Source organism: Ammospiza nelsoni, chromosome 1 (assembly GCF_027579445.1).
Source record: "Ammospiza nelsoni isolate bAmmNel1 chromosome 1, bAmmNel1.pri, whole genome shotgun sequence".
NCBI lineage: Eukaryota > Metazoa > Chordata > Aves > Passeriformes > Passerellidae > Ammospiza > Ammospiza nelsoni.
Window position 1 is genome coordinate 57,421,994 of NC_080633.1, and position 26,086 is coordinate 57,448,079.

The following is a 26,086-nucleotide window of genomic DNA, read 5'->3' on the forward strand; positions in this document are numbered from 1 at the left end:
GGTATAGAGCAAAATCAAGTATTACACTGGTGCTGGCTAGCTTTAATTGCTTCTTGCAGTGCAGATTTGCCTGTAGAACAACCAAAAACAAGTGACTTCTGGGTGACCTTAGCCAAGGCAGCAGGCTCAGACACCATATGCCTGTCCAACTCAAACACAGAAAAGCCTTTTTCAACCTGTCTAGTCAGTGTGCCAGTGAAAGATTAGCCGATACCCATCAGAGAGGGATCATAATATATGATCTCTTGACCAAAAAACAATAGTAAGCCAGGTGAAGTTGCCAATGGCAGCAATTCTGTAGTTAATTGGGACATTTAGACTAAAGAACTTCCTAAAGCACCTTCTGAACCCCAAGAATTGAAGATTCTTAGTTCCTTAACAATGGGTTTCTGTCTTACATTTTTAGATAGCAATTGGAGAGACAATGATCCTCCAAAATACAATGTCACTCACAATTACCCTGCTTACAGAAACTTGAGCTTTTGGTGTAATTACTCAGATAGCTGGGGTGGAATTTCTGGGGTTGAACAATATCCAAGACAATTACCAAACGGATATTAGTTCATTTGTGGAGATAGGGCTTAGCAAAGCATTATATCATGCCTTGAATGTAGTCCATGCAGTATTAGACAACTTACTGTGCTACCACCTAGTACTAAAACAGTCATTAAGAAAAAACATAGAGGAAAAACATTCACCCATCAATATGAAGAAAATTGAAACAGTGATTTTAGGCCCTAGAAAGCTGTGAAAAGAGTTTCAGCAGGTTTGCTTCTATCCCAACTTACTTCTGCCATGGCAGTGAAACAGATCGAGTTAGATGTTGGCTGAGTAAACAAATCAATGCCACTTTTGCAATTAGCAATATGCTAATAGATGTCAGCGGTGTTAGACATACTACCCTTCAAAATAGAGCAGCAATTTTCTTTTACTGACACAGACATGGTTGTGAGGAATTTGAAGGATTGTGTTATATGAATCTGTCTGACCATTTTGAATCCATTCACAAAAGCATACAAAAGCTGAAAGATCTAACAGCTCAAATCAAAAAAGACGGTAGATCATAGAAAATTTGTTCATAAGATAGAGCTTTACACCTTAGTTAAAGAAACTTTGTAAAATAGATTTATATGTGTTATTAGTTTTAGTGGCAATACTAGTAATAGTACCTTATATACTTCAGTATGTGCAACAAATGATAGAGAAAACTATCAAAGAAGTTTTTATCGTACAAGAGAAAGATATATGACATAGAATCACAGAAAGTTCTCGAGATCTTACAGAGATAGTAGATACAAGTATAGACATTAATAAAGGCTATAAATTAAGAACAAACGAGACTTATTAGAATAATAAATAGTAATTACTACCAGATTTGACTTTGTCACAGACATCTTTTCATAAAAATCCTTTCTTTAGGATTTTTCCCCTTTCTGAGAAGCTGTGGCCTCAGCAACAAAATGTAAACAATGGTTATCTGCTGCTGTAGAATGCAACAGGTGCGTCCGTTTGGATTTACTGGCCACTCAGGGCAGAGCTGTTCTTGCTTTCTGCCTGGACACAGAACTTTGTTACTCATTCCTTTTCTATTCTTAATGTAGCTAGCATTCTGAGAACTTTCTCTCTATTTCTTTTTACTATAGTAATAATGTAATATATATCATAAAATAATAAATCAAGCCTTCTGAACATGAGGTTAACATTCTTGCCTCTCTCTCGCCGTTTTCCTTAGCTGAGCCACTGTTGCTAGGCAACGAGGACGCGGCTGCTGGGTCCGGCTCAGCGGGGGAGGCATTCTCTCCGGCCTCGGCCCCTCCACCAGCCCCCTCAGCCCCCCCGCCACCTCCACCGGCCGCCCCAGCAGTTCTGCCGCCGTCGGGGACTTTGTCCTTCATGTCTGCATCAAGAGGCTGCCCTGGAATCGGCGGCAGGTTCAAGCTCAGACCGTCCCGCGCCAGTTGCCTTTGCAGCAGCGGCCGCAGCGGCCACCCTCCCTTTCCATGGAGGAGGGATTGCTCGCCAGCTGGCTATGGGTGCAGCCCATCTGCCTGCGTTCAAAATCAGCATTCTCGGCGGGTTGGGGGGTGTTTGGTCAGTTGCTGCCCCTTGGAGGTTGCCATCTCTGCCGCGTCTCTTGCGCGCTGGCGACGAGGGGCAGGTGGGTTCTGCCGAAAGTTCTGCCTTTGGTCCCCAGCCCAGAGGGGGTGGTGCCGTGAGGCAGATGGGAGACACACCCGATGCATTTGCATTGCAGAGGCAGAAGGCACAGCGGGAAGAGATCATGGCTTGTTTGCTGTGGGGAACAAATATTCCTAGACCCGAGATGAGGATTTTTGGGGCTACTTCTATTCCCCTGCTGCTGGCATGCTTCAGTGACTGTGGGGAAAGGAAGCGTCTCACCAACCATGCTGCCATTGTACTGGCAGCAGAGTGCAGGCCTGTGGGAATGCAGAGCCTGCCTCGTGGGTTTGGCCTGGGCTGTTGGGCTCAGGTTCCTGGGCCGGGGCCACCTCCCAGCCTCCTGATGGATTTGGGGGTTTTGCTTTCCCCTACCGGTCCTGGCCCGCCTTTTGTGGGCCAGATCTGGTGTTCCTGGTCCGTCCATGGGCCAGGGCCCCCCAGGGCCTTTTCTCTGGTTCTGCTGTTTTCGATCACAAAAAAAAACCCAAAAAAAAACCCCAAAAAAACAACAAAAAAAAATAATTGAAATAGATGGCAGCAGCTCTGAAGCACTGAAGGGCCAGAAAAGGACATTCCAGCAATTGTTCGAAATTGTTTGATGACTGTCAATGGCTTTGGATAACTATTGAACTATTGATGGACTTTTCTGCAGCAAGCCTGTTTCAGCACCAAAAAGGACTTTCAGATATGTCCAAGAGGAACATCTTAAGTCCATGGACCTTTTTCCTGAAACTCAGCTGTTTGGACTTGAATTTTCTTTGCATTGTTTTTTGCATTGTCTTAGATTGTAAGATTGTTTTAGCGATTTGATAAAATGGTATGTTCTACAGGTGAAGAAATTCCCTGTTCATTCCACACCAGCACTTGAGTGAGGTTTTGATTGGCAAGAGATAACCTGTCAAGTGTTTGTCCTTTCCTCTGCATGTGCCCAGCAGAGAAAATTACAAACACTTTTCTTTTTAATTAAACTAAACTAAAAAGCTGACATGTCACAAACATCTTTTCATAAAAATCCTTTCTTTAGGATTTTTTCCCTTTCTGAGAAGCTGTGGCCTTAGCAACAAAATGTAAACAATGGTTATCTGCTGCTGTGGAATGCAACAGGTGCGTCCGTGATTGGTCTTGGGTGAATGTTTGGATTTACTGACCACTCACGGCAGAGCTGTTCTTGCTTTCTGCCTGGACACAGAACTTTGTTATTCATTCCTTTTCTATTCTTAGTGTAGCTAGCATTCTGAGAACTTTCTATTTCTTTTTACTATAGTAATAATGTAATATATATCATAAAATAATAAATCAAGCCTTCTGAACATAAGGTAAACATTCTCGCCTCTCTCTTCACCCTGAAAAACCCTTGCAAGCCCTGTAACATGACTTCTATTCTTTGAACAGACCAGATTTTTTACAGCATTAAAATTGCTGTAGTGTAAAATAGCAACGCTTAAAACAAGCAAGAGAAATGCCTCAAACAAGCAAAAAGAAATACGTATTATAATAGAGCTATGTAATGCAAGATAGTTAATAAACTGGAAAGTGAAGAAAGTTACTTTGTAGTTGTACCGAGAGAGAGAAATGTGGGAAATAGTAAAGGTAAGATTTTATTGCCGTGCCTGAGTGGGCGCTGGCTGGTGAGAGAGAGACGGTGAATCTTGTTTCTTGAATCAGAAGGCTGAATTTATTAATATAAGATATTATACATTATAGTTATACTAGAAAGAATAAGGAGAGAGGTTTTGCAGAGCAGCTAGGCTAGCTAGGAAGAGATAGAAAAGAATCCACAACAAAGCTGTGGCCAAGGACTCAGTCCCCTGGCTTGCACTGGTGATTGGCCCTTAATTATAAACATAAAACATGAACCAATCACCAATCAAAATAGGTGCCCCTGTTGCATTCCCCAGCAGCTGATAATAATTGTTTACCTTGTCTTCGGAGGCCTCTGGCCTCCCGAAGACACAGAAATCCGAAAGAAAGGATTTCTGTGGAGAAATGTCTGCGACATCTCACCTTTCTAAATTGTATAAAAATAAAAGAAAAATGCTGATGTGGAATGAACAGGAAATTCCTTCACCTATAAAATATAGAATACTCACAAATCACTAAAACAATCCTACAATATAAGAAAAATGCAAAATACAATGTAAAGAGAATTTGTGTCCATGCAGCTGAGTTTCAGGAACAGTCCATCAGCTGAAGTTGTTTCTTTTGGACATCTGAGAGTCCTTTTTGTCCTGAAATCAGCATAACACAATTTAAAACAATTTAAAACAATTTAAAACAATTTGAACAATTTTGGAATGTCCTTTCTGGCCCTTCAATGCTTCAGCGCTTCAGAGCTGCTGCCCGCTATTTTCAATCTTTTTTATTTAATTTAAAATTTTTTTTTTTTTTTTTTTTGATTGAAAGCAAAAAAGCAGCAGAGCAGAGCAGTGCCAGAGAAGGAAAGGCCCTGGGGGCCCTGGCCCATGCTGGACCAGGAACCCCAAAACTGGCTCACAAAGGGGGACCAGGACCGGTAGGAGAAACCAGAGTCCCCAAAAACACAAGGAGGCCACGCAGTGGGGCCAGCCCAGGAATTTTTTGAGCCCAACAGCCCAGGCCAAACCCATGAGGAAGGCTCTGCATATCCACAGGCCTGAACCCAGCTGCCAGCACAATGGCAGCACGGGTAGTGAGACGCTTCCTTTCCCCTAAACCACTGAGGCATGCCAGCAGCTGGGAAATAGAAGCTGCCCCGAGAATCTTCATCTCGGGTCTGGGAATGTTTGTTTCCCACAGCATCACGGCACCACCCCCACCGGGCTGGGGACCAAAGGCAGAACTTTGGGGAGCCCCCTCCCCCTTGCCGCTAGGGCACAAGAGGGGCGGCAGAGATGGCAGCCTCCATGGGACAGCAACCGAAACACCACCCCCCAAACCGCAGAGAACGCCGAGCTTGAAAGCCGGCAGCTGGACTGCTGCAAGAGTCAGCTGGCGGGCAGCCCCCGCTCCACTGAAGGAGAGACCAGCCTCCGGGGCCGCTTCCTGGGGCGGGCCCGGGGATGGCGGGCCGGCCATGGGGGGCGCCGGGCCGGGGTGGGGGCCCGCGGGGCTGTGGGTGATGCTGGGGCTGGCCTGGAATGTGGCAGTGACTCTGGCCGCGGAGGAGCCGGCCGAGGAGGGAATCACGCTGATCATGGGATCAGCCGCGGGCTGCTCCAAGAGTCCCGCAGGTTCAGCGCCGTTTTCTGCCACTGACTCTGGGACTGTCTTCGGTTGAAGCGGCGGGGATGCGCGGGAACCCGCCTCCGCCGCATCCCCCGGCCCTGAAAGCGGCGGCAGGCACGGCACGGGGCCGGCGCCGTCCCCCGCCGCTGACTCCGGGATCCGCTGTGGAGGCGCAGTCGCAGTCTCCGTCGCAGCGCAAACAGGCAGCAGCGGAGCCGAGAGAAACAGTGGCGCATCGCTGTTGCTTAGCAACAGGTCAATCGCCGAAAGTGCTGTCTCTTCTGCCTTCTCCGACACAGGCTCTGGCGGGGGCGGGGAGGCCGGTGAAACCACGGGCGGGACCTCCTGGAGTGATGGCTCTGGCAGGGGCATGGAGGAAGCCTCAGAGACCGGTGCCGCCCCCATGTCTGAAGGCAGAGTCTGAGAGACCGGCACTGGCTTGAGCGGCCACTCCCATCCCCCCGGAGAGAGAGAAGGGTGGGAAGGAGAAAACTCCATCTGAGCATGCTCCGGAGAAAGAGTAAAAAAAACTTCTTCGCGCCGCGAAGTTTCAGCCCCCCCCGCCGCGAAGCGGGGTTGGGGGGAAGCCCAAAGTCATCACCCACGGGGTCTTCTGCCAAGGGCGGTGGAAACGGAGCTTGTCCATAACAGTTAGAGATCCATTGAAAACAAGCTGCTCTGCATTTCAGGACTGGGAAAAGCTTTATAAATGCTGGGTAGATAGAAGGCAACACGCGTCCCTGACTGTAGATGCACTGAATAATCGAGTCCATGCACTCCTAGACAAAAACATCTAAAGCGTACAGGACATCAGTAAAAAACCCAAAAAGCTTTGCCCATCTAAAGAACCCATAGATATCTGTTTCTGACAAAAAGCAACCATCTTCTCTGCACCAATATTTCCAGAGGGCAATAAGCTTTTCCACTGAAGGGGAGAATTGAATCTCTTCTGGCAAGGCATGTGTCTGCCATACGAATAGCCACAAGCTACGAAGGGCTGGTTGATCAGGGATAGAAAAGCCCACAGTACCTTTTGAAAGAGTCCAGCTTGCTCTGGCCAGCTCCACAGGTCTGCTGCTCTTTTCCATCATCTTTCCTGATGGTTTTCCAGAAGAAGGTTCTGTTGTGGTCAGCCTTGGCTGTGAACTCTGTCCAAATCTTCAGTTCTTCAGCTCCTGGCTTGAATCCACTTTTGTGGTCACTTCAAAGCAACCATCAAATGCCACACATACAGGATTTTACCCAGTGCAGCAATTTTGCTCCTCTGGTCTTATTAAATTAATTTCTGCTCTCACACGTCGGGTCACCAGATATTGTCGCGCCTGAGTGGGCGCTGGCTGGTGAGAGAGAGACGGTGAATCTTGTTTCTTGAATCAGAAGGCTGAATTTATTAATATAAGATATTATACATTATAGTTATACTAGAAAGAATAAGGAGAGAGGTTTTGCAGAGCAGCTAGGCTAGCTAGGAAGAGATAGAAAAGAATCCACAACAAAGCTGTGGCCAAGGACTCAGTCCCCTGGCTTGCACTGGTGATTGGCCCTTAATTATAAACATAAAACATGAACCAATCACCAATCAAAATAGGTGCCCCTGTTGCATTCCCCAGCAGCTGATAATAATTGTTTACCTTGTCTTCGGAGGCCTCTGGCCTCCCGAAGACACAGAAATCCGAAAGAAAGGATTTCTGTGGAGAAATGTCTGCGACAAGATTTCCAGAAAGCTGTAAAAGCAGGCCTTAGAAACAGAAAGAACAGAAAATTTAAGAGCTAGCTGCAGCTGCAAAGTCTGAAAGTAGAAAAAGTTATAATAGTACAGCAAGCAAGGACATGAAACAATAGCTTGAGTTTTAGGCCTTAAGACTGCAGGAAAGCAGTGCAAGCAATGCTACGCTTAGCAAGATAGTAGAAGGTTTTAAGCTTAATAATGGTGTATGGTGTATTGTTAATAGAAAGCATACAAGCAAGCATTCTGTGAAGCAGGCGTACATGTTCTTTTAGTGATTGGCTAGAACAATTGCCTGTAAGCTTCAGCAATATGCTATTGGCTAGAAAGTTTTTTAAAGCTTTGTAACAAAGAAGTCTTTGGCTGCTGCTGGCAGTATATGAACTGTTGCCATCTTCCTATTGTCTTAACCATGTAATGAGGCATATGCTGCAATAAAGCTCAAGGATGGTATCCCAGCAGTCCCGACCTGTTAGTGAAAAACCCCAACAGAAAAGGGAGTTTCAGTTTTGCCCCAGACAAATTCATCTGCATTTCTGCAGTACACTGAGTTACTACACAGCTCTGGAAAAGTAAGTAAATCAATGCTACCTACTAGTTTCCAATATGAAAGTAAAATTAGACCTGTGGGCCACACATGGGCTTAGAAATCCTGCATGGGATTATGATTTGCCCCTTTTGAGACTAGAATCAATGACAGACTAAGGAAGCTAAATGAAAAATCCAGCAGTTGCCCTTCCTAAGACCCAGTTGCTGACCCTGAACTACAATACAATAGTATTAGCAGAAAAACATAGTATCTACTTAAAAATTATCTCAGCAGAATATAAGAAAACCTGGTTTCAAGGACTGGGCTAATCTAAACAGCTGAGTCAGCAGTACATCAACCATATATATACTCCTTTGAGGAACTGCACTACTGCAAACTCAGAGCTCCAAGATCTGGCATGCATTCATGTAGCTCATCTGTTTCTCTCCTGGGCTCTCTCCTGAATGAAAGCATTGATAGGCATAAGGATCGATGAGTAGAAACCAACTATCTGAAATATCAATCGATGACAAAGCTGTGACTTAAAGATATCAGGACATTTTGAAAAAATGATATGTATCTACTTAGAATATAAGTATTTTATTTGTGCCCATTTTTAATGGTGCTATAAGCAACAGAGTATTTGATTAGCTAATCTGCATATAATTACATTGGTTTTACACAGATTTTAATCATCTTATGAAACTTTTTTTTCTGTGTGGTTGTTCACCATTCGAACAGCATAAATAAAAATACAAAGCGAGAGACTCATCAGCAAGATACCTGAATGCATTTGAACCAGATCTGTGACGTATTTTCATTCCTCAAGCCATGGACAGGAATCAGAAGAAATTCTCCAAGCTATTCCAAGGCACAGTGTAACAGTTCTATACACTCCAGCATACTGCAGAAAAAGGGCAATGAACTACATTGATCATTGGACTGCTCACCATAATAATTCCTACTGACACAGTGAAACATGTTTGGATGTTTTGCATGAGAACCAGAATTTGCATAATCTTTTGGCTTTTGGCTTTAGAATGATTTCAAGTGCAGAAAATATTCATGCTTTGTAAATAAAAATATCTCTGTGCTATTGTGTATCAATTCCTGTAGTAAATATAAATATTAATTTAAAATATTGTTTTAGTTGACTCCACAGAAGAGATTTATTTCTACTGCAAGCAGCTATTTGTTTGAGAGCAAATTTAGTTTTGTTTTGTATACTGTGGTATAAAAATCCTGATCTGTTCCCCTGCCTAGTGTGACAGCAGGAATCCAGACAGATGTGACCCTTGCAAATGGCAGTGTCCACAGAACTTATAAATCCCAGTTTGCTTTCTCTCTTGGCAGCTGGCAAAGCTGCTCCCATGATTCTTTCACGGGAGCTCCTACCACTTCAGCCAAAACTGCCAGGCTTCCCAAACAAGTTCACTGTAGGGCTTTGTAGTCCACCTCAATTTTTAAAAAGTTTGTTGGGCCCTGGGATATAGAGTCCTACCTACCAATCTGCCAGGGCAAGAAGGAAAAATGAAAGCCTTCAGAGTGGATCTCCTGAGTTTCGCTCAGACCTAGTTAAGATGAAAATGATCAAAACTGAAGTAAAACTTTCACCACAAATTTAGACCACCTGTTAACTAACAGAAGATTATGTGCACACAGTTCTTGAATAGAAAGTGACAGAATCATTTCTGCTAGCCTTTAGCTGAAACAAGACGTTTGATTTATTTGTTTTAAATATGACAACATTAAGAATAAAATAACATCCCATGAGGAAAGCCTTTAAATGTAAGAAAAGGCACTTTTGATTTCCCAAGTAAGAATGTGCTATCCATGCCTCAGAGCTACCCTGAACACTAGAAAAAAGCTAACAAAATTTTGAATTCCAAGTAGTGTCCCGACCGAGGCAAAACTGTCTTGGCTGATGTTTACACACCTTTCCTTTAAAGCAATAAGAGCTGACACTAGAAATATTCCATTAGCAGACACGCTGCCAGAAGAAAGCAGGAGAGGTTTTCTTTCCTGGACCAGATGCCATGAAACAATATGCAAAGGAGAGAAGAGAAAGAGGAAGCAATTCCAGAGACAACAAACAGTTAAAGCAGTTTTTTCCCGTTTAGTTTATAAAAAAAAAGGAGAACAAGCACAGCACAAAATTAGAAGGAAGAGAACAGAAAGATGCACCTCCCATTAGCACCACACAGATGGGATGTGTGCTGCAGTCACAGAACTAGACTTGCAAAACCCTCATCCAAGCCTCATCTCATGGCTGCATCCAGCCCCACTGTCTGGGGGCAGCATTCTGTGAATCACCCAGCCTCGCAGCTTTACATCTCCTCTCTTTTCCAAAAAGACATCTGTGTTTCAGATTGGACCTTTCTTCTGCATGTCAATCCATGTCAACCTTTGCTCCTGGAATATACTGGTCCATAGAAAGTAACTAATGACAATTTCAGGAAGCTCACTAATGGTCAAGTAATAATCAATGCAAAACACAATAAGACAAAAGGCACAGCTGAATAAACATTGCTTGCTATTAAAGCTGCATTCAAAATGGCTGTGCACAAACTATTACATGTACAGAAAAAAAAGTCAAGAAACATATGATCTTGGCTTGTATAACAACCAGTAGAAACAGAAACCCGTAGAAACTCTGAAGTATTCAGATGTAATACAAAGATGCTAAAAACTTCCAACTAGCAACTAAATCAGAGAGTGATCTCACTATTTTGCTTCACATTTGTTTCACTATAAGCAGCTGTCAAAACCAATTATTCATATGCAAATAACTAAGAAGTAGGCTCTTTTCTGATTTTTTAATTTTAGTCAATTTGTCTAGTTAAGGAGGAGAACAGTGAACTGAAAGGTGAAACAATCATGTCACTAGACATTTTAGCTGGTCTCAATATCAAATATATTCTAGCAATTAGAAATAATTCTAATTTTACTGAAACAGAGTAGATAATAGCATGGATACAATACATAGATACCCTTGGTTGTAGAAAAACATTTTTTGTCAACCAAAGGAAATGAACTATACTGCTAATACAAACATGACCTCTTTGAACATCTCCTGTCTACATAGGTAGTCAGGGATCAGAACTCTTCACGCCCTGCACAGAGTGGCACCAGCAGAAGCCTGCAGCACTGAACCACGGACAGCATCACAAAATAAATGCAATGCACACAGGACTAACACTGTGAAACAGACACTCATTTATTGCAATAGAGAGCTGGTCTAAAATTGAACAATAAATCGGTGAAGACTATGTGCATCTTGCAAGTCCTTTCTTCTGTCCCTTTTCAAATTTTAGCCTCATTTTCACAGAGCCAAATCAAACACCTGCATCACAGTTGCCTACTAGCAGATAGTTAACTATAGGCATCTCCCATAATTTATTTAGAAATCCACAAGATTTGACATCTCTGCTAAAAGGTAACTCCAAAGGACTTTAAAAGTTTTCTTTTTTTGTCTTATTTATTTTACAGAAATTGTGCTAAAAGTATACTTATAAGTGTTATTAGTATTGAAAGGGGCTGTACTTCCTATTTGCAGAAATTTCTACATCAATCAGACAACTGGGTTCTACTGTACTTCAATAAATGTCATTAATACTACTTTTACCAGGAATACTACAGCCATAGTAATAAAGGGTTGGACCTAATTTGTTTTTTAAATAACATGGCATCGCAACTGGAAAAAATATAAGCCAAAAGATCAATTTCATATTAAGAATTAATACTATTCTTGCTGAAAAAAAATCTCTTGACTTTCTGAATGCGTCTAAATACAATTGAGTCTATGAAGACTATAATATTTCCTTTTATTTCTCCCTGGCTTGATTTAAAAACAAGGGATGCAGAGGTCATTTAATTGCTTCTGAAAAAACTCAGTGGTGGAAAAAAACGCTAATGGTCCTAATCAGAAGTTAATTTCACACAGTACAGAAACCAAAGTGCATACTTTGAAAATGGCGAGCAACAAATGCTGTCTGAAGATGTGATACAAATAAGCAGCCACAAGCAGGAAAATTAATCAGGCCAAGTAAAAGAAAAAATAATAAATAAACCAGAATTATTTACACATCTGCTTACATGATTTTTAACCATCTCAGAGTTATTAGCCTGTAAAAGGAGAAAAGTTAACACAAACTATTTCTCCAGATAGCTTAGGTACATTTTAAGAAATTCCCTCCTAATGGCATATATATACATATGCACACATACACAAAAAAAAATCATTCAGAAGTGTGGAGAGTCTGGTTCATGCATGGCTGAAAGAAAGAGGCCATGAAGGCATACAGTTGAGGGAAAAGTAAAAGGTAGTTGTAAAGCAATTCCCAGGCTTGATTCTATAAATAATTAGGCTCTCTCAAGCACCACTTTATAAACAATAAGATTCTCAGACAGTCTTCCCATAACAGGCAAAACACTCTGTCCTTGGGCTCTCTGGGAAAAGATAGCTACTCTGGGAACAGATATGGAGGTTTTGGGAACTTTTCATATCACAGTGAGAACGCTGGTCCTGTTTTCAATAAACAAACTACAGGTATTGTAAAACAAAAGGAGGGGTTAGAGTTTTCTCTGTTAACCTATCATGAGCTTGGATTTTGCAATATGCATGAAGTTAATTAACACTGTTATATAAAGTCACTGATTGATCAATAAATCGAAGTCAATGTTGATTAACGACAAGGTGGGTTGGCTTCCCTTCGCTTTCAACACAGAAGTACATATTCACTCTACAGTATTAATAAGCTAACTACCTTTCAAACAGATATGGAAAATTAATTAGTTTTGCATTAACGTCCTGCATATTCAAGTCTATATGACAGTACTCAGCTACTGAGAGTGTTTATTCCAAGGTACAAGATCTATGGAGATGTACATTGCTAACCACTTATTCCTTTTTTCATTTTCACCCAATCTCTCATTTTATGCTTTTTCATGAAAAAAGGCACTTGAGTGGACATTATTGAAGTGAACTGCTGAGAATTTTCTGTATGTACTGGACAAAAAAAATCTTCTCAAGGCTTAAAATCATGCTAAATTGTATCAATGGAGGTTTAAAGCAAACCTTTTAAAAGGAAAGAGCCAATCCATTACTACAAAAAGTCTATTATTAGCAGTGGTACAACTAAAAATTGGTCTCCAAATCCTGCTGTGAGAAAGATGCTTTGAACTAAAGAGGCAGTTTCATAGCTGTCAACTTTTTTTGCTCACTAAAGTCCAGACACACAGTAGTTACAAATGTCAACTGGAAAGAGCTATAGGTTTTCAGTGTGTATAAATTACAACACCTTCAAAACTTGCTTAGTTAAATGAACCACACACAGTTTACTAGGGCATACATCCCACATCAACCATAATGCTTACAATGTGAGACTGGCTCACAGTTAATCCATGAGAATAGGCTTTGCATTTGTTTGATTTTATTACTTAAAATTTTGACTTGCCTTATCAGCTATCAAATCTCCACAGTGTTGCAAGTACAAATCTATCAGTCAGAAGAACTAACATACAGACTGATCAGTGCTGTTAATTCAACCCATGAACCCTATTGTTTGAATCTTCCAGATTCTTCTCAGCAGAAGACAAACAACTGTATAACCTCAGTTAATATTATTTCATTCTTAGCACATCCACTGCTACCTAGGAAAATACCCAGACTCAAATAGAAAAAGACAAAACACACAAAATACAGTTTTTGGATTCACTTGGAAATCTCCGTACAAAGAGACTTAATGAGGTGCACAAGCAAAGCACTTGGGAAAACACACTGCTCACTTTGGCCCTTCACCAGAAAGTTCATACATAAGCTGAACTCAGCACCCACTCTTCCAACACAAGCCTATTTGTGTAATTGCATATAGAGACATAAATGAGGCTTACACCTGATGTATGCCAGTTAAAAGGGGTTTTGTCCATGTATTTCTCAGTCTGGCATTGGATTGGTGTAGTCTGCAAGTTTTCTAGGATAGCTGTAAGGTGAAATATGGAATAAGAAGCAAGAAGCTCTTCTTCTCTTTAGTTTTTAATGTTTTGAATTTGCTCTCCAGTTTGTCAAGCTTCTACTGAAATATCTATAGTCTCTCACGCTGCTAGATGCAATAGCTCTCTCCACTTCAGTAATGAGGAAACACAGAGTGCTAAAAGCACAGGGCTTGACATAACTATCTGAGCTTGCAGGATCACACTTTTTCTTTTGTTGTTTTGACTTAAGGGGAAGACTGCTGAAATGAGTTGTGCTGAAAGAACCAACCACCTCAGGTAAACAGATGTGTTTGTATGCACATGGAGTGTCTGTATGCATGTATGTAATAAGGGATTACACTCAAGCCCTCATATGTTCCCTTCACAGCTTTAAAATTGTTGCCCCAAGCCAAATATTGCTATTCCTGCTGCCTATTCGTCAGCTCTAAGACTAAAATTACAAATAAATTCCTTGACTGGCCAACTTCTGAGGTACATTTGTTCAAGATGTAAACAATCCAGCTTCAAGTCTCTGACTGAACACATATGAAGAGATCCTCTGAAAGTATATTCTAATATCCAAGTTAAACGTCTTAACCAAGACTATCAGCCCCATTGAGATTGAAGACTTAAACTTCAAATTTCTAAAGTTTTAGTGAACCTTGACATTTCCTTTGAAACTTCAACATCATTTACTACACCTTCATGGGGTGACCATTCTAACCACTCTAAGAGATAGCTGTGCCAACTATAAATCTTTCTGGTTTTAAATGCTAAAAAAAATAAAAATTAAGGGATCACACATAAATCTATGGCACATCCAAGTGATAAAAGAAAAAAAAATCATTAAAAAAAAAAAGAAAAGCCAAACTGATTTTACAATCTCTGTAACAAAACTGTGAAAGTCCTCCCTTCCCTCCTTCCCTATTCATCTCATGGCTGCTGTTTCCAGTTTCTGACTTCTCTTCAATTTGGAAGACATACTGCCATAGGCAAAAGGTCTGATATCTCACATGGAAAACATCACCAAATATTAAAATATCTCACTGCACCATTTTTGGGGGTTTTTTTTTCTAACACCATGTGTAAAAAGGTTTCCATGGGGAAACTGTGATATGTATTAAGAGAATTATTTTCCAGATGTAAAACTAGAAATCAGAGACAACAGAAGATTTGATGCCTATCACATTTCATGAGCCCCATGTGTAGTCATTATACTTAAATTCAAGATATTGAACACCATGATAACAGTATACTCAGTATATTATGGCTAACCTGCATAACACATATGTATGCTTATGACTTTACTGACATCATGGAAACATACTGGAGCAACTCCTATGACTGGAGTTTTGGAATGGAAGGGTACAGGCTCTTTAGGAAGGACAGGCAGGGATGATGAGGAGGTGGTGTTGTCCTCTCTGTGAATAAGCATGGAGCTCTACCTCATGATTGATGAGGAGTTGATTTGAAAGTTTACAGGTCAGGATGAAAGGGGAGGAGGGCAGGAACAGATGACATTATAGTGCAGGCCTGCTACAGGCCACTTGACAAAGAAGACCAATATGATGAGGCCTTCTATAGCAAAACAGAATGGCCTCAAGGGTCACAAGCCCTGGTCCTCATGGGGAACTTCAAACAATCCAGTATCTGTTGGAAGGATGACACAGCACGACACAGGCAATCCAGCAGGCTCCTGGAACACATTGATCCCTTCCATCTCCAAGAGACAGATGAGCCAACAAGGAGAAGAGCTATGCTGGATTTTGTTTCCACTAACAATGAGGGGGTGGTGGAGAACATGACACTCAAGGGAAGCCTGGGCTACAGTGATGACAAAGCAGTGAAATTCTAGATCCTTGAGGTAGTGAGGAGCATGCACATCAAACTCACTACCTTGGAATTCAGATCAGACTTGCCCCTCTTTGGGGATCTCCTTGGTAGAATGCTGTGGGTTTAAAGCCCTGGAGGGAAAAGGGGCTCAAGAAAGCTGGATGAAATTCAAGTATTGTCTCCTCCTGGTTCAAGAGCTATGCATCCCTACCAAGAGGAAATTGGGCATAAATTTCAAAAGGCTTGCATGGATCAACAAGTTACATCTGGACAAACTCAAAGACAAAAAGGTACATTCTAAAAAGGTGAAGGTAGAAACTAAGAAAAACAGAAAAACTGTCTGAGCAGCCACAGAACTGACACGATCTGGCCAAGGGCATTAAAGGTAGGTTACCATAGGTTTACTGGTAATGAAAGAAAGACTAGGGAAAATGTGGGTTTCATCAAGAAGGATACGGGAGACCTGATTACCCAGGATATGGAAAAGGCTGAGGTACTCAATGAAGGCAAAGGCAGGGATTGGAAGAATGAAGAACTGTCTGCTATAGGAGACCACAAGGTCCAAGGCCACTTAAGGAACCTGAAGGAGCACAGGTCCATGGGACATGATGAGAAATATCCATGGGTTCTGAGGGAACTGGAAGTGGCTAAGTCACTATCCATCACATTTGAGAAGTTATAGAATTCCACTGAAGCTCCAACTGACTGGAAGAAAATGAAACATAGGCCCCATTTTATAAAGGGAAATAAGGAAGACCCAGGGAATTACAAACGAGTCAGTCTCACCTCAGTGCCTGGCAAGATCATGGAGCAGATCCTCCTGGAAACTAAGCTAAGGCACATGGAAAATAAGGTGATTGGTGATGGCCAGCATGGCTTCACTAATGGCAAATCTCGCCTGACAAATTTGATGGCCTTCTATGACAGCATTACAAGAACTGGCAGATGAAGGAAGAGTGACTGACATCATCTACCTGGTCCTGTGCATTGCATTTGACATTGTCCCACACATCACCCTTGTCTATAAATTGGAGAGCCATCGATTTCACAGATGGACCACTTGATGGATGAAGAATTGGCTGGATAGTCACAGTGTTGCAGTCAATGGCTTAATGTCCAAGTGGAGACCAGTGGCATTCCTTGGTGGCTTTCGAGACTGGCACTATAACATCTTTGTCAGTGACATGGAGAGTGCACCCTCAGCAAGTTTGTCAACACCAAGTTGTGTGATGTGATAGGCATGCTGGAGGGAAAAAATGCCATGCACAGGGATCAAGACAGGCTTGAAAGGGGGGCCTGTGTAAACTTCATGAAGTTCAACAAGGTCAAATCCGAAGTCCTGTACCTGCCTTGTGACAATCCCAAGCATAAATATAGTCTGGGCCAAGAATGGATCAAGAGCAACCCTAGGAAGAAGGACTTGGGATTTGGTGAACAAGAAGCTTGTTACATCTCAACAACATATGCTTCCAGTTGAGAAAGCCAACCATATCCTGACCTGCCTCAAAAGCAGCTGGTCAGCAGGTCAAGGCAGATTGCTCCTGTGCTCCTGTGAGAACTCACCTGGAGTGCTGCATCCAGCTCTGGGGGCCACAATACAAGAAAGATGTGAACCCACTGAAACAGGATACAGAGGAGGGCTATGAAGATGATCACCTCTCCTATGAAAACAGGGTTAGAGAGATGGGGTTGTGTAGCCTGCAGAAGAAAGGACTCCAGAGAGACCTTAAAGCAGCCTTCAAGTACCTAAAGGGAGCCTACAAGGAAGATGGAGAGGCACTTTTAAGAAGTGTATGCAGTGGTAGGAGAAGGGGGAATGGCTTTAATGAAGGAGGGTAGTTTCAGAATAGGTATTAGGAAGAAATTCTTTAGTGTGAGGGTAGTGAGGCACTGGAACAGGTTGCCCAGAGAAGCTGTGGATGCCCATCCCTGGAAGAGTTCAGTGCCAGGTTGGATGAGGCTCAGAGCAATCTGATCTAGTGCAAGGTGTCCGTGCCAATGGCAGGGGAGTTGAAATTAGACAATCTTTTAAGGTCCTTCCAACCAAACCATTCTGTGATTCTATGGTTCTACCTCTGCACCTCACCAATCATAGCATTTCAACATCAAACACAACAAAACACTCTTATCGCCCTCCAATGAAGACAACTTAAAGGAAATTAGATTGACATGGCTAGGAATATAAACCACTTTTCCATGAAACAAGCTAAAATCATTCCAAAACCAATCCTACCTCTCCTTCCTACCATTATTGAAGAAAATCATCACAGATTTTTGACAATGACTCCCTAAAAATTGCCTCTCTGAAGGAAAAATGAAGTCATTATAGCATAAGATAAAATGACATCACTTATAGTTTCTTCACATTTGTTAACTTTGTTTCACTCATCAGTAAGATTACCTTGCCCTGAACACTTCTCATTTGGTTGCCCTTTAAAGACATTGAAAACCCAAAAAATTCCTCCTTTCCACCCTCAAAATCTACCAGATGGTGTTCTCCAAGACATTTCTCTGAGAAACAAACAGGTTTGACTCCAGCATTCAATGACATTAAATGAGAATCAAAAATAAGTAATCAAAAATATGAGAATCAAAAATATGTAACACTTCTACCACATCATTTTACTTACGATCAAGTACTAAATTTTTGCACCAATGTGAAAAACCTAAATTAAATGAAACAAGTATCATTTTTGACATGATAGAGAACTAAAATTGAATGGGATGCCAGAGACTGAAGTTTAGTTAAGCAAAAAACAAACAGAATTCACCATTATATAGCAGTCAGACCAAAGACCATTGTAAGAACTAATGCCACAGTCATTTATTATTTTAATATTTGGCTAGCATTCACTTATAGTGATGGCATTAGTATCGTCCTATCCTTTCACACATTTCAGTGTTGAAAAAGCCTTTTCAAATATTAATCAGAGGCATTTTCACAAGGGACATAAGATCTGTCACTCTCACGATAAGCCATGAAAGAATAGAAAATTATGCAGATAAGCAGGAAAAAAATACACCCTGTAATGGGTATTTCCCTTTTCCAGTGTGAGTTGTCAAGCAGAACCTATGCAAGCCCATTTGCTTTTTAGTGAAGTCAAACAAATAAGAAAAATTTCTATGCCATCTGAAAACTATCTATACAGAGTAATCTGGGTAACTTTGCTTTAGAAAAAGAAAGGTGGGATGGCAGAAAGAAGCATGCTATACCTTGAAAGAAAATCATGCTTCTGGATTTATCTGCTCTAGTAATTACTGTTACATTTCTGAAAAGCAGATGCTTCTGCCTTGAAAAAGTACCACACTCAGTGGAAAGTTTTGAAGTCAATTAGGAGAAAACAAACAAGCAGGAAAACTTGGCTCTGGGAACTACCAAACCTTTCCCTCTTGCTGATTCCCTGTTTCTGTTGCTTCGATTGTTCAAAGAAAGCCTGCTTTTCATTTCATTTTGGATGAACGCTTGGAACTGAACATACTGTATTATAACAAAAATTCATCTTTTAATTCCTATTAAATCTTGTAATCCTCTAATATTCCTAGAAACAATGTGAGTCCTCCCTCCTGGCAAACACAATGACTAGCTTTTGAATTGAGTGTTCCTTGCACAGCTCAATTCGGGATCACTGCATTTCGGAATTTGAAGGATTGGGATAGTCAATTCATGCAGTTTTGTTCTCTGTGCTCTCTTATGACTAAGTCAAACACTAATGAACAAGGCACTGACTGCACTTAAAACAGCATTTTGGAATTTCAACTCTGCATGTCTTTAAAGAGCATGGCCTTACTCTGGTAAGCACTTGAAATCTAAAACTAAAAAATAAACCTCACAGAAATGCATTACAAAGAGGCCCATACCAGCCTGGTTCTGGAGAGCTGAAATCCAAAAAAAGTTTAAAACACAATCATGTCAAGTATTTCAAATCAGGTATCAGCTCACAGGTTTTGTCAAGAAAGTGTCACATTAGTCTGTTCTTCTGCGTATCTATGACTACAAATCAAGAAATTGAGAAAGCTAGGTAAATCTTTTTAAGAAGCTGAAAGGAAAAAAAGGAAAGGAAGGGAAAAGCGCACATCAAAATTTAATAAAGAAAAACTTAACAGCGAGAGAGAGAGCTTTAAAAAAAGTTTCAAAAAGTTTCAAGCAAAAGTTTCACCTTTGCTTCCTTGTGAGTTCAGGAAAGCTGCATGAACCAGAAGTGAAGAAGCATCCCTCCTCTAAACGTTTCTCCAAAGCCCACAGTTTTCACGGAGACATGAGCACTATTGTTCTGGATGGTGAGAGAGCAGGAACTGAACAGACAAATACAAACCTCCACTGGATATTCCCACCTTTTGCAAACAAATCAGAGAACAGAACAAGGCTGCTGCATTTCCACTCCCATGATGTGCAGGCATGCGCATGAGACAGGCAGCTATAGCCTGCAGCACTCCCTTAAGAACTGCTCTGGTGACAGTCTTGGAAGGAGTCAGGAAAGTTCACATCACTGGGTAAGTCTAGTAGATTTAGCATGTCCTTCACCTTCACCAAATCAAGCCTGCATATGCATATAATGCTTGTTTTGCATGCATCTCACAGATTCTGTGAACCAAAGTCTGAATGTAGCATATAGGAAAAAAAAAAAAGGAAGTTTCCCTAAGTAATGGAGCTGGGCAAGTTCCTAGTTTTCCATAAGCTTTCCACACTATTTTTGGAAGAAGAAAGAGGAAAACATGAGAACTAATTAGCCATTAGTCACAGACACTTACTACAAACTAAATCCACTTGATAAATTTTTCACAAAAGCTTTTACTAATGTAAGCCAGAAACCAAACTCAGAGCTGGCAGAGCAAAATCACTGTATATATTGTATATGTCAGTTTCTAGCTCAGTTTAGTCACTGTCATCATACTCCACTGTGTTTGGAGGTCATGCCTGACTAACCCAAATTAACATATTATATCTTTTAGTAATGAGACCTCATTTAAAATGAAATTGAAGAATGCAATTCTTCATCTACATGCACAGACTTTCCCAATACTACAAAGAATTATTCAGCTTCCCATTTCTTAAAAAATCTCTTGCATGCCCACATTAAAAACAGATTGTGTTACATGGGAACAGTCAATTGTGTCACAATTTTTTTCTCAAAACATGTGTTTAAAAATGAATGCAGTAGGGATAAAAAATCATTTTTTCATATTCATTGATCTTTCTCATACAAAGCTTCTGGAGAGGATTGCATTCAACAGCACAAAAAAAAAAGGAAGGAGAGGGTTCTTTAGCAACAGGGGACAAGCATTCTTACGAACACTGTTAAGAGTACTGAATTTTCTTAAAGTTTCCTGTTCTTTACCTCACTTTACCCACACATATCTGGGAGCTTGGTTTAACTTTTATGTATCAGCATGTATTTTCACTTCTTAGTTTTTAAATTTTTTTTTGAGAAAATACTGGCACTAGGTTTAATGTATGTAGGTGTATATATGAACTACCTTGGATTTCAAGTAAAAAATGAGATAGGCAATTAAAATGAAGCCTTTGTGACTTCACACTCACTTCTTCAGCAATTTTTTCAAGGTATACTCCTGCTCCTTTTAAAAAACCAAATGAAAAATACACACACCAAAAAAAAACCCAAAGCAAACCAATCTCTGCTTCTCCCACAAGTACTTTTATTCTGTTCTCATCCTATTTTGAAACAGTACAGAGCACAATCTGGCTTACTGTTCAAAATCAGGTTTTAGTTTGTTAGGAGAGGCCTGAATGTTCAAGTCTTTGATTTTTCTTTCCACAGGCAGAAAAGAAGCTTGGATAATTAAGCAGAAGGGGGTGGGAATCAGAACCATTGACAGCCTTCCCCCATTTCTATCAAAATTATCAAACTTCCATTCAAAGACTTAGCAAAACACCTAAACAAACTTCAGCTTGAAGTGACTGTTATGGTAAAACATACTTTACAGGTATGTGTCCATTTAATCTGTCCGCATTATAACAGCAAGTTATGACAAGTCATATTTAAGTGGCAGACTAGAGGTATGCAGAATTCTTTGGTAACCATTTGGAAAAAAACGTAAGGTAAAAGGGGGGGAGGAAGAAAGGCTATTAAGGTTAAATCAGAAATTTCTGTGCTGAAGATCACTTTTTAAATGTATCTTAAAACTGACATGTCATGCAGTCATAAGGACCATTCATGAATGAAGTAATTTTAAGATAAGAATTCATGTATGTAAGAGGTTTGGGCCTTTACACATTTCTTCACTTCAAGAAATTTGGCAGCATATATGATGGGATGCTGAGGAATTAAGATTTAGTCTGCTTTATTCTTTTCAAAGATACACTCTCATGAAGGACAAAAAAGAAATTCAGTGAAGAAGACTAGCTTACTGCCTTTTTGAAGCATCTTAAAATACCCTAGACTATTTCCTGGAATCCAAAAATTATCTCTAAAATAATATGCTTCCATTGGCTTTCCTTTTCATTTTTATCTTTTTTAAGTAATAGATGAAACAAGAAGTATTCAGAGCTTTACAGTTAGGGCCTAAGCCTTTTCTTATTTTGACAGCACTAGAGAAAAAGACTTAAGTTGTCAGTATTTTTTTAAATTAAAAACATCGATTTAAGGAATACTATCAACTGAGTAACTAACAATCTTTCAAAATACAATCCAATAATTTCAGTAAAGACCACTAAAACAAATCTACCATCTTTGATTTTTATCTAGTTTTAGAAGTACTATATTACCTCACTCAGCTCTAAGGTAAAAACAAACAAACACAGTGACCATGACACTTTTCCTCCCCTTTTTTTTTCTTCAGTTTTTGGATTAAGCTATAAATCTCGGCAATGAAAGACAATTCCCACAAATAGGGCATTGTTTCTTCATGAAATAAAATTAGGTGCAATACAATACATCATCTTTGCTAAACATTTGAATTGAATTAATAGAGCTAGACTAACATCATCCCACGTTCTGAGGAATGTGTGAATGTACATGACACCATAAAGTAAGCAGTGTTAGAACACAGAAATTTCTTTCTATTTTAACACCTGAAAGCCCAAACAGCTACATTGATTTGATATATAAGGCTCCTGATGTCATTACAAAGCTTCAATACATGTGGTTCACGAGAAATGGGAACAGCCAGTTTGGTAATAGACAAAAGAAAATACTCAGTAAAACACACATTTTAAAGAAAAATAACATCTGTGAATTTCATCAAGCTTCAAGAAATATGTCACTGAGAGTCTAACTACTATCTTGCCAGTTTAAGGAGCGCAATATACGTAATCTTTACATTGACTAAATAGATGCAACATTGATTTAAAGAAGGCATATGTATTGTTTATTCATGTGAAGACCAAAAGGTTGGAATTCCTTAGCTGGAGTGAATGGGGATAAATCCATGGTTCAGCAGCAAATTATGATGCCACAATGTTTTGTTTAATTTGAATAGATGTTGTCCTCCCTATTATCTAAGCCTCTCAACTGCTTATTCTTGATCTTGTCAAAACTTCACACTCAAAACAGTTTTAAAAGAAATTGCTTGGAGCTATTCCTTCTTCAGAACAACAGAACTCTTCACTAAATAGAAAAAATTTACTTGTGCTGAACAAAGACTCGTAATATAAAAATGTCACCACATTACACACCAAAAGCAAACCACACTATTCAATCTCACTCTCAGCAATAAAACATACTGTATGCTGTATAGTGGAAATATTTCACATACAGATATCCCTGCAAGAAATTTAAATAGAATTCCACTCCTTATGCCCAAAGTAGTAAATGTTTATTTGGTGACTGAATATACCTCTGTCCACATTCCTGCTAGTAAACTAAAACAGGTTAGGCCAGTTATGCCATCTACACTCTTTACATGCCAGCAGATCACAGAGTCCATTGGGACTACATTATCAGCATTGCCCCATGCACACATAAATCAAATTCAATCAGAATTATTAATGACTAGTAACATATCCCATAGGTTGCTATATCTTTTAAAATTTCTTCTGAACCACAGTTAACTGGTTTTCCATTTCAGAATCAATACTTGGGTTGTGTGCACAATACAAAAGAAAGTGCAGTTGCCAGTATGTCCCTAATACTGTGAGCTACAAAGAAAGTGTTTCTTTTAATATTTTTAGCAGTGATGCTATACAAGATTCTCAGACTCTGATATGGGTTAATTACTGGGTAAAATCTAGGAGAGATCTTGAATTAGTTGATACTCACATTCCTCATAATACCAGAAATTACTGATTTCGGTTTCCAGGCTTTGCTTTACAGGATAATAATTTTAAAAGCACTTTTTGACTTCTGTGGTTCATGAAGGTAAGCACCATTACCTCTATTTTTCCAGTAGGGCGATCAAGACACAAAAATGTACAAAGTAACTTGGCCAATTCACAAGCAATGCAGAAGTGAAATGTAGGATTCCTAATTGCCAGTGGTTGTATCACTTACCTAAAATACATAGAGTTCTTAGCTGACACTGGTGCATCAGCTGTTGGCTGCTTAGTCCTAGTAATGACACTAGCACCTGCCAGCGCTGGTTCAATAAGTAAGTGTTACAATCCAACTTCCGAGTATCACTCATATTACCCTTGGAGCTAAAATAATCAAATACAGTATTTCAAGCCAGAAAAGGCTTAAGGTTTTTCTATTCTAACCAACTATGGGTTCCACCAGGAACAAAAAAATAACAGGTCTCAAATAAATCTTACACTACTTGTACTTCCAAATTAACATAAGACATGAGTATGTTGAAACAAATAATTACTGAAGTATTTTTTTAATTAAAACACACAAAAGCACAAAACATGTGGATTCCTGCATGGGACAGGACACAGTAACAAGCTTCAGGAACAGACCCTTCATTTGCCAAGCCTTCAGAGAGGAAGGTGATAGCACAGTACTGAAATAATAAAAGGTTACAGGAGACTACAAGAATAATCTAACGTCTTACCTAATAAAACCTGATGGATATCAGTAGTGCCAAAAATACTTACCAGCTCATAGCTGCTTGGAAGAAAGCAGGGTGTCTCCACCTGGAATAAAAAATGATGATAAAATAAGGAAAAAAAGATAGTACCTTTGAAAATGTCCCAGCTGCATTGCTTGAGCTCTTTCCAGACAGAAGCACCAATCAGATCAGGCGCAGAACCTGAGCATCCACTCAGTACTGCTCACAGTACTGCTCTCAGCTGTACTATCTACTTTCAGCTCCCTAAAAAGTTAGCACTAGCTCAATGCAGACTTGGTGCCCTGCTCACATACTCTAATCAATGAAACAGGTTGAAGAATAATGTCTTCCTTCACGTCACATATACAGGGAAACACAAAGGGTTTTCTCCCTTCCTCTATCCTTTATTCTTTAATCATCATCTCAGTTTTAGTTAATGAGTAAAAATATTCTGCTTTTCAAGAAATCTAGAACTTCAGCAGTTCCCAACACCTTACCCTTGTTCTGGAACTGACTTTGGGTCATGGGCTTAGCAGAGGAAGCAGAGCAGATACTCTGTGGAGTCACATATCTTCACAGATTTGTCTCCAAATTAAAAACACTTCCTATGAAGAATGTAGCCTGTATACATTACCAAAAAACCACAAACCACCTTATTTTGATATTCAGAAACCAAAACACAAAGAAAGCCAGGAAAATCATTACTGACTTGGATTACATGATGATCTAGGGAAAACCAAGTGTTAGATTATTTCTGCAGTCTCATATAGCAGGCACCCTCAAATCTCATACATACAGTCTAAAGACTGTAGGTTCATCCCTTTACACCACTCAACTGACCTTCTGTAGTAGTCATCATGCATGCTTACTTTAGCAAGCACGTTGAGGTTAACCCCAGTGAAAACTGTTTCATTTAACATATTCACCTTCAAAATTATGGCTCTCTGGGACACATTTGTCTCTCAGCCAGCAGAGTGGAGCCAGAAACTCTGCAGCAACACCTGGACAACAAAGGTGGAGTTTTTTATCAGAACAGCTGCTATGATCTTCTGAACACTCCTATGATGACTCAATTCATGGTACACAGAGGGGATTCCTGAGTAGAGGGGGCCTCATGCCTCAGGTCATTTATAATCCTTAGAATATTAAAAAGAAGATGCAGCCCATGCAACAGAGCAAGCCGCAAGAACAAAAAGAAACATCAGTTCTGTACACAACACAGGCAAAGAGTCAAAGGGGCCTACCTGAATACACAAGGACAACCCACTCCAGCTTAAACACTCAGGTACAGCTTTTAACCACTAGCATAGAAGAGACAGCATTTGACTCCATAAATGGTTATGAAAAAGACTGATCTCCAATTCTCAATGCTTCTTAAATCATAAATTACTCATAAAAAGGGGGAAAAAAAAGTAGCACAAGTGAGTCTCAGCTCACTCATGATCTCTACCCCTAAAGAAAACAGGACAGACTGAACTTTTGTAGTTTGTCAGCTCTTCCCTCTGACTTCTCAGTGGGCTTGCAAGTCCGAGGTCTTAATACGCTGCACCTCTGCAGTCCATTTTGTGACTGTGACTCATGATTCACTACTCTATCCAACCAAACACCCATACTTCCATACATGGAAGATGTTAACTAACCTGTCATAATAGCATGCCTATTGCTGGAAGCAAGGACATCATCTGCCTTGGTGA

At 40.3% G+C, this 26,086-nt stretch overlaps 1 protein-coding gene across 1 annotated transcript in view; it reads right to left on the reverse strand.

The window, feature by feature from the left end:
- The window catches only part of TNS3 (tensin 3), a 208,292-nt gene that overhangs the window by 123,816 nt on the left and 58,390 nt on the right, over positions 1 to 26,086 (reverse strand). The window contains exon 3 of the mRNA XM_059478542.1: positions 24,439 to 24,477. The gene's annotated coding sequence lies outside the window, so the exon portion shown is untranslated. The remainder of the gene's footprint in view (positions 1 to 24,438; positions 24,478 to 26,086) is intronic.